Source organism: Vulpes lagopus, chromosome 3 (genome assembly GCF_018345385.1).
Source record: "Vulpes lagopus strain Blue_001 chromosome 3, ASM1834538v1, whole genome shotgun sequence".
Taxonomy (NCBI): Eukaryota; Metazoa; Chordata; class Mammalia; order Carnivora; family Canidae; genus Vulpes; species Vulpes lagopus.
In genome coordinates this window covers 138721973-138730978 of record NC_054826.1, presented here as the reverse complement: position 1 = coordinate 138730978, position 9006 = coordinate 138721973, and positions in this window count along the sequence as shown.

Genomic DNA, 9006 nt, shown 5'->3' with positions numbered 1-9006 from the left:
AATTTTAGATCCTGGACAAAGCTGAGAATAGCAAGAATCACATGGAACTCCTGTGCAAAGGATCAAGTGATAGATAATGTGCAAAGGATCAAGTGGTAGATAATGCATGTGCATGCATTCTGCACACCGCAAATGCTGTGTACCCGCATTATAAAACTCTCAGGCATACCTAGTTCCAAGCTCCTGAAAAAAACTAACTCCTATTGAAAGTCCTTTCACTTTTCATGACTTACACATTTTGAATATTTAATAAACTATAATGCATCTATTCCAAACAGAGAAACTTGAAAATAGGAGAATGCATGGGATAACAAAAACTCTACTTGGTAAACCATAGATCTGTAAATATTGAAACTAAAGGTAAAATGCATGGGGCACCTGGGGGGCTCAGTTAAGCAACGGCCTTCGGCTCAGGTCATGATCCCCCGGTCCTGGGATGGAGTCCCAACATTGGACTCCCGGCTTGGCGGGGAGTCTGCTTCTCCCTCTCTCTCTTCTCATGCTTTCTCTCTCGCTCTCTCTCAAATAAATAAAATCTTTAAAAATAAATAAATAAATAAATAAATAAATAAATAAATAAATGTAAAATGCTTCACACAATAAGAAAAGTAAAGATGTAGACAAGTGTGGATAACAGAGGAGCTCCAAGCTGGTGCTGCATCCAAGCCTCAAATCTAATTCTCTCTCAATCTTTATCTCTTCAGCCTTCAGAGACAGAAGTGAATTACAGGCTTTTTGAAAAATTATGTATTTATCTTTCTGTTTTTTTAATCCTATACATTTTATTTATTTATTTATTTATTTAAGTAGTATTAAGTAGGCTCCACACCCAACATGATGCTCAACATGGGGCTTGAACTCAAGACCCTGAGATCAAGACCTGAGCTGAGATCAAGAGTCAGATGCTCAGTGGACTGAACTACCCAAACACCGTGGTATTTTATTCTTTGAATTGGTAATATAAGCACATAGAACAAAATGTAAAAGATTCATTATCTTAATGATAATGATAAAAGATAAAAGAATAATAATTATCTATTATTCTTTTATCAATGAATCCCCACCTAACCCCACCTCCAGCCATTTAGTTCCTTGTCTGAAGGCAATCACTATTGCCACTTCTGTGTGTCTGTGCCCATCCAAAGATGGGCTGTGAATTTACAGACATAAATATGCCTATATTCATTAAAAACACACACATGGTGACACGCACACACACACACACACACACACACACAATGCTAACATATTATATGTATTTTTCTATACTGTGGTTTCTTTACTCAGAATATATTGGAGATTGTTTCATATTAGTATATTTAGAATTACATCACTCTTTTTAATGACTACATAGCTTTTGATGTGTAGGTAGGTCATAATTTATTTAGTCACTTGGACACTTTGGCAATTTTAGAGTTTTTTAATACCTTATTATTCCATAGAAATTCTCTAACGTTCTATAACAAATTAGCTCAGAGAGCTATGGGGTTGCTCAAGACCACAGAAAGAGTAAAGAAGATCACAGAACCTGAACTTTAACCTCCCTGTCCAGAGAGTTTGCACCATCCCCCACACACGGCTTCCCTGAATATGTTCATAAAGCAACCATAAGGTGCAGGAAGTTTTGTTTCAGTTAAGAAAAGTACTAAATTATCTCTTTGGAAACAATTTAGATTTGTTTCTGCCTTTGGCACTGTATACAATTAAATTTTAATTTTTTTAAAGATTTTATTTATTTATTCATGAGAGACAGAGAGAGAGAGAGAGAGAGAGAGAGAGAGAGAGGCAGAGACACAGGCAAAGGGAGAAGCAGGCTCCATGCAGGGAGCTCGACGCAGGACTCAATCTCAGGTCTCCAGGACCGCACCACGGGCGGAAGGCAGATGCTAAACCGCTGAGCCACACAGGGATCCCTAAATTTTAATTTGATAGTATTTCTAGAAAGCCCACAAATCCCAAGGCTCTCTCTCTTTCCCTTTTCTAGCTGTTTCTTTGCCATGCTCTGATCTAAGAGGCAACACTATACAAAGTGAGACCAATTGAGAAAACTTTGAAGTGATTTACTCTAGAGAAATGTCAGGGAAAGTGGAAAAAAAGTGAATAGATTCAAGAGCTATTTATGAATGATTTTAGACAGAATTTCAGTGATTTGGGTACATAGCAGGCAAGAGAGAAGGAAAAGACAAGACACTGTATAGTGCCCTCTCCATAGTTTGATAACCCCCACTGTTAGTGAACCCCACTTTACTAAAGTAGAATTAGGAGGAAAATTCCAACCTCCCTTGCTATAGAATTGGGGAATGTGATTAAGGTTTATGCACTTTGATTAAGAAGCAAAGAATGTGAGGAAGTCGGCTGAGTGGTTACAGTTCATTTTTGCTGGTGTAGTACAGCAAAGACAATATATTTTCTGGGATTAGTTTTAGCAAATTGAGTTTCCTGACCACAGTGGATGCAGCTGGTTCTGGGGCAGCCATAGCAGCTCCCTTACCAAGCTAGTTTCGTGGTATACTTCCAGGATTTGTTCTATGAACAAATAGCCCTTCTTACTTAAACATGCCTGGGAGATTCCCATCATCTGTACCTAAGCAACTGGCACAACTATTTTAACTCTCTCTTGTTATATTTTAAAATATATGCTTATGTTGCTATTTCTTCATATACTAATTTCAGAACTATCTATTGACTTCCTACCATAGAAGATGTAAGTTCTGTGGTCTTAAACCACTTACTCATACCACATACCTCTCCTCTTTTAGTCCTCCCAAGATAGTTATATCATAATACTTGTTAAATCAGTAATTAGTGCTTATTAAAATGTAAATATTATTCATAACTGATCCAAATAATAGTAATAATTACATTTCTTTACTTTTGCACTTTTTGTTTTTTTCTGGAATTACCCATTCTTTATTTGCTTAATTTTCTGTGTACTTATCACTGTATTTTTATTTATTGTATTTTAATTTTTTTTAAGATTTTATTTATTTATTCATGAGAGATACAGAGAGAGAGAGAGAGGCAGAGACACAGGCAGAAGGAGAAGCAGGCTCCATGCAGGGAGCCTGATGCGGGACTCGATCCCGGGAATCCGGGATCAGGCCCTGAGCCAAAGGTGGTGCTAAACCGCTGAGCCACCCAAATTGCCCGAAACCAAAGTTTAAAGAGTCAGAGACGTGTCAAAGCCATCCGCTGGAAAATAGCTGAGTTACATTCCAACTCAGATGGATCTGGGTCCCACATCTTGACCATCGGATTATTCTGCTTCCTTTTAAAAACATGTTTATGGCAGTTACACAAAATTATAGCTGTAGGGCAGCCTGGGTGGCTCAGCGGGTTAGCGTTGCCTTCAGCCCAGGGCGTGATCCTGGGACTTGATCCCGGGACTCCAGGATCACACCCTGAGCCGAAGGCAGACACTCAACCCCTGAGCCACCCAAGTGTCCCAGGATAATGGTTTTAAACACAAAACACGAAGATAGTTATTACTTTGTGTTTTAAAAGCATGATTTTTTTTTAAGTTTATTTATTTATTTTACATGATCTCTATACTCAACATGGGGCTCAAACTCAAGACCCTGAGATTGAGTCGCATGCTTTTCCAACTGAGCCAGCTGAGCACCGCAAGCATTATCTTTTACAAAGTATAGTAGAACTAATGATCATTTAGTTAGTTTTCTTCCCATAAATTCTGATAAGACTACAGTAACTACAAGTAATCATGTCAAGCATACAAGCCTCTACTTTGTGTGACCCATTTATTCAAATAAGAGAAAATAAAGGAACATAGGGAAAAGCAATGGAAAATAAGAATATAATACCTTCGGATTTTGATCTATAAGGCTCTTTTTATGACTCCCTACAGTCTTTTTTATAATAAAACAGTTAGGGATCCCTGGGTGGCGCAGCGGTTTGGCGCCTGCCTTTGGCCCAGGGCGCGATCCTGGAGACCCGGGGTCAAATCCCACATCGGGCTCCCGGTGCATGGAGCCTGCTTCTCCCTCCGCCTGTGTCTCTCTCTCTCTCTCTCTCTCTGTGACTATCATAAATAAATAAAAAATTAAAAAAAAAAATAAATAAAAATAAAACAGTTACTTGTCAGAATAGAAGGCTTTGAAGCAGAAACACCATGTAACCAGAGTGCCAAGAAACTTAAATATGAGACGTGTCCTCATTAGATCAATAATTTAAATGTTAAGAATTCTCTTTCAAAGATAGAATTTGCGCCTGGGTGGCTCAGTGGTTAAGTGTCTGCCTTTGGCTGAGGTCATGATCCTGGGGTCCTGGGATCAAGCCCCACATTGGGCTCCCCGCAGGGAGCCTGCTTCTCCCTCTGCCTGTGTCTCTGCCTCTCTCTGTGTGTCTCACATGAATAAATAAAATCTTAAAAAGAAAAAGAATTTGAAGCCTCTGTAATTGTACTTTGATTATTTTAAATACTTAATCATTTTTAAAAAGATTTTATTTATTAGAGAAAGAGAGAGATACTGAGAGAGAGCAAAAGAGGGGAAGAGAGAGAAAAACAGGCTCCCTGCTGAGCAGGGAGCCCAACTCATGGCTAGATTCCAGAACCCTGGGATGATGATCTGAGCCGAAGGCAGATGTTTAACCAACTGAGCCACCAAGATGCCCCAAGACTTAAGAATATTTTAAAACTGATTTGTTTAGCTGTAAAATTTTCTGGAACATTGATATTCTTTTATGTGAAAATGTTCCATTAGTGTTGTGTGTGTGTGTGTATACACAAGGAAAGGGAAAATCCTAAATAATAGACAACATACTTGCCAAATATTAGGGAGTCACTGTTTTCCACATTTTGATACTTACATTAGGAAGTTATAGCTACATACTAACTTGTACCACTTGGTCTGACAAAACGGGGACATTTCCTCAGGAGATGATAGGAAACACTGTTAGACACCAAATACCTTTCCCTGGGAGCTCAAGTTCTCAGATTCTAGCTGGTCTCACATGGCTTCTGCCACATGACCCCACAGAGTTTCAATCTTTAATAACTTAATATCTAAGTGATTAATATGGCTAAGAAAAAATATTTAATTTTAGCTATTTTTTTCTTTTATTATATATGTGTTTTATGACCAAAAGTTAATATGCTTAATGAGCAATGAAAATGTACTTCTGACCTTAAGATTCTGTGCTGGTTTCACTTCTGATATACACACATTTCCTTAAGCCAATCAACAGTGGAGACACAAGAATAAAAGTATGAAAATTATTTATTCGATAGCCCACTGGGAATTGGCTAAAAATTAGGTCAATTGGCCATAATTTCAAGATCTTCATTTGAGAAAAGCATGCTGGGATGCCTGGGTGGCTCAGTGGTTGAGCATCTGCCGTCGGCTCAGGTAGTGATCCTGGGATCCTGGGATCAGGTCCCACGTCAGGCTCCCTGCACGGAGCCTGCTTCTCCCTCTGCCTGTGTCTCTGCCTCTCTCTCTGTGTCTCTCATGAATAAACAAATTTAAAAAAAAAGAGAGAGAGAGAGAGAGAAAGGCATGCTGTAAGTCTTAGTAACCAATATGTCATTTAGCAAACAAAATACAAGTGAACAAAACATAATTGTTCTTAGGAATAGTTGGTGCCATAGTTTTTCCCATAGTGTTCCCAAGACATAAATCTTCCCTTATGTGAAGATAGTTCTGATATGAAATATAAAACCTTAGCAGGAGTAATCAGAATATTATGCAACTTTTTAAGGCAATTTAAATCTCAAATGAGATGACCACAGACATAAAAGCCATTACAATCTTATTTCATTTTTTAAAAAAGATTTTATTTATTTATTCATGAGAGACAGAGTCAGAGACAAAGGCAGAGAAGCAGGATCCATGCAGGGAGCCTGATACGGGATTTGATCCTATATAACCCTGGGTCACGCCCTGAGCCAAAGGCAGCTGGTCAACCACTGAGCCACCCAGGGGTCCCTACAGTCTTATTTTAAAAAGAAAAAACAGGGATCCCTGGGTGGCGCAGCGGTTTGGCGCCTGCCTTTGGCCCAGGGCGCGATCCTGGAGACCCGGGATCGAGTCCCACGTCGGGCTCCCGGTGCATGGAGCCTGCTTCTCCCTCCGCCTGTGTCTCTGCCTCTCTCTCTCTCTCTGTGACTATCATAAATAAATAGAAAAAAAAAAAATTAAAAAAGAAAAAACAAAACGGGGCACCTGGCGGGCTCAGTAGGTAGAGCATGCAACTCTTGATCTCGTAGTTAGGAGTTCAAACCTCACATATCGTGTAGAGATTAAAAAAAAAGAAAAGAAAAAAAAGAAAAAAATTTTTTCAAAAAGAAAACAAAGAACAATATCTTCCATATACCCACCAAATAATGACACAAAAGTTGCACTGCTTTCTATATGTCGAATTAGGTATTTTGGGCCACATAACAAAAAGATATGCTCCTTTTGCTTTTATTTTTACGTACTACTTAGTTATACAGAAATAAAAGCTACACCAAATTTTAAACTCTTTATCTGGATAATTCCACGTGAATTACATAATTTGTTTCTAGGATATTGATCCAACTTTTGAGGATATATTATTTACATTTTAATGGGCAATTAAAAAATAGTTTTTTCACATTTCCACAAATATCATGCAATTGTTAAACCTGTAATAGCTAGTAAAGATAGAAGCTGTGCAAAATTTTAATGTACTTAGAATTACAAACCAAAAAAAAATCTTTTGGAATTAGACTGTATTACATTTATATATCAATATTTTTAATTTTCATAAACTTATTAGAGAAACTAGTGCAGTAAATGACTACGGTGGTTTAAAAAAATTGTGCCATCCCTGTGACAGTGTGTACTGCTCTGCCCAAGCAACATGTGAACCAACGGGGCCCTTCTAATCTTGTGCCAGAAACACAATGGGACCAAAGCCAGGTTCCTGTGCAATTTGTGAAGCCCTTGGTTAGCAGAGTTATTAGTGTGACGCCTTAGCTCCTTGACTTCTCTGTATTGCATTTGAATAACTAATGTTTCAGACTGTTAGTCATTCTGACTTATATTCATCCCTGCAGTTTCCATTAACTTAATTACACCTGCCATCAACTTAGTTGCCTTTGTTACTGCAGTGTGAACCCTGCCTTCATTTTTCCAGGAAATTAATTTGAGAGTTTTTTCCAGATCACTGCACTCTTGCAACTTCTGTACAGACTTTATAAGCCTTTATTTATTATTATTTTTTTTAACTTTCCTTTTTACCACATTTTTGGAACATATTAGGGAGTTTCCTGCCGCAAATTTCAAGTTCCATAGCTTTGCCCAAGTTTAGCACATTTTGCCAGCTCTTCTGGAAATGTGGGTGAGTAGAGGCACGGGGTGTGCTGATTGGAGGGAGCCTCGGCCTCCTCCTTAACCTGGGATAAGCGTGACCCCTTCTTTGACCTTCCTGACTTTGCTCCCTATCTAAGGTAAATTCTTGATCTCCCACCTGTTCTCATTTCTTCTGTCATGTCTCTTGTCAAGGCACAGAACAGCTGTTCCCAAAGCTTTGTGTTGTAACATTCCACATGATAGTCAGTGGCAGCCTGATATAGATGGCCTCTTGGTAACAACTGCAATTACTCTGGTCATGCTTCGGTTTTGTGGCTCTCTGGACTATCTCCAAATTCTCCTGCTCAGTTTTAGCAAGCTGGCCTAGAGTTCTCTCACTAGCACATGAATTAGCTCGTGCTTAAAGCCCTCCTGCTCAGGACTGGAACTGCCTGACGATGAATTCATGTCCCTTTCATTCTGAGCTCGCAAACATCAAGGATTCGTGCTACCTTCAGTGTTCGCCTAAATGGGAATTGCTTTCTGGAACATAAAAGAGCTGTGGTTATTTTGCGGGGATAACAATGATAACACGAGCCATCTTGAGGTTTGGCATAAATAATTCAGAGTTGACCTGGTTTCTCTGACAAGATATCACTGAAACACATGGTGACCTTGAGATATTGAAGAGTGAAAATGCCTAGAGCTTAGGAGAGACATAGATCCAGACAGAAGAATTTAGGAGACATCTGAGAGAGAGATGTGGCCACATTTTTGCCAAGCACCCTGCAAATACAGGTGTGCAGTGGGAAAGGAAGCCACATTGCGAGGAGTTCATGACCACTCATTCAAGAAGTTAGGCAAAGGCAGGAGGGAATAGGTCAGGTGTGTACCTGCAGTGGCAGGTAAAGGTGACAATGCAAGAAAGGAACGTGTTGGGCAGCCTGGGTGGCTCAGTGGTTTAACGCCGCCTTCTGCCTAGGGCATGATCCTGGAGACCCATGTCAGGCTTCCTGCATGGAGCCTGCTTCTCCCTCTGCCTGTGTCTCTGCCTCTCTCTCTGTTTCTCATACATAAATAAATAAAATCTTAAAAAAAAAAAAAAGGAATGTGTTCAGCCTTCTTTTAGGTAGAGGGAAATTAGCTTTACTGAGGTAGTTTCTTGGGACAGTACATTATTTAAAAAATAAGAACGTTCTCTCTATTATTTAGGGCAGCATTGTGCAATAGAATTCTCTATGGTGATGGAAATATCTATATCTGCAATACCCAATATGGTAGCCTCTAGCCACATGTAACTCTTTGCATTTAAGTTTCAATTAATTAAAATTCAATAAAATTCAGCTTCTTGGGATGCCTGGGTGGCTCAGCACTTGAGCTTCTGCCTTTGGCTCAGGGTGTGATCCCAGGATCCAGGATCAGGTCCCACATCGGACTCCCTGCGAGGAGCCTGTTTCTCCCTTAGCCTGTGTCTCTGCCTCTGTCTCTGCGTCTCTCATGAATAAATAAATAAAACCTTAAAAAAAAACTCATTTAAAAATTCAGCTTCTCAGTTACACTAGCCACATTTCAACTGTTCAACAGCCACAATGAATAATCTAAATTTAAATGTAAATACTCATGTGTGGCTAGTGACTATTGCATTGGACAGCTCAGAGTTAGGGTTATTACTACCTGGAGGAGGAGATTAATCTCAAAGTATCCATGTTTTAAAACAACAAGTTATTTCACC